The sequence below is a fragment of the Triticum aestivum genome, chromosome 1D (assembly GCF_018294505.1).
Source record: "Triticum aestivum cultivar Chinese Spring chromosome 1D, IWGSC CS RefSeq v2.1, whole genome shotgun sequence".
Classification (NCBI taxonomy): domain Eukaryota; kingdom Viridiplantae; phylum Streptophyta; class Magnoliopsida; order Poales; family Poaceae; genus Triticum; species Triticum aestivum.
In genome coordinates, this window is record NC_057796.1 from 425,058,650 (window position 1) to 425,059,474 (window position 825).

The window sequence follows — 825 nt, forward strand, 5'->3', positions numbered from 1 at the left end:
AAACTCCAGTCGTACCCTGCATATGAACCTAAATGATCAGCTACTTGGTTACATTCTCTTGTAACCTTGCATAAGCAACAACCAGGGGAAAGAAGCTAACAGTCTTCAAGCTTTCACACGCAAATACCCTTTCAGATTTGTTCAAATGTAAGGCAGCAGTAGACAGATCAATGCTTGAATCAATAGGTAGATACAAGAAAAACACAAGATCGGTGGCATTGTAGCAACATGGTAATTCTAGTCGTCGGTTCAGCAATTCGCACATGATCCGAACCAAGAATCTGTTTTTCAGTTGCACCAATAGGCAGCAGGTTATGTGCATTTCTGATGAGTGCCGGTTCAAAAAAACCAAAAAAAGAATGCCAAGGTTCAGACGTGCTCGGTTCACCTGACGAATCAGGTATATGGCGACCCAAGTTGCCATTGAGCGTTTCATCACTACGATGGTCTTTTATATTGTGGGGTGAGAGAGGCTCGAACTCTCGACCTCAGGATCACTCGCATGTTTGACCTACGCGCTAGCCAACTGCGCCACCACCCCACTTGTTGTGTTGGAAGCGAAACAAACGTCCTTGTTAGGCAACAGGACCATGCATGCTAAGCATAGATGACAGCACATGATTATTTATACCTGCAATATATTTTTAAGAGTAAAATTCATTCACGGTACCTAAACTTGTGGAGCAAGGTCACTTTGATCACTGTACATAAGAAGTTGATCAATACGGTCATTATGTACAAGTTTAGGTGATTATACGGTCACTCACTCGTCGTATAGCTTCGTATTTATCTGAGTTGACCGGTCAAACACGCTGTGTGGCAACG

At 43.2% G+C, this 825-nt stretch overlaps 1 non-coding gene across 1 annotated transcript; it reads right to left on the bottom strand.

The window, feature by feature from the left end:
* Positions 1 to 459: 459 nt before the first annotated feature.
* On the bottom strand, positions 460 to 541 carry TRNAV-AAC (transfer RNA valine (anticodon AAC)). The gene is given in 2 exon segments: positions 460 to 495; positions 504 to 541. It is a non-coding gene; the product is annotated as a tRNA-Val (tRNA).
* Between the last annotated feature and the right edge of the window lie 284 nt (positions 542 to 825).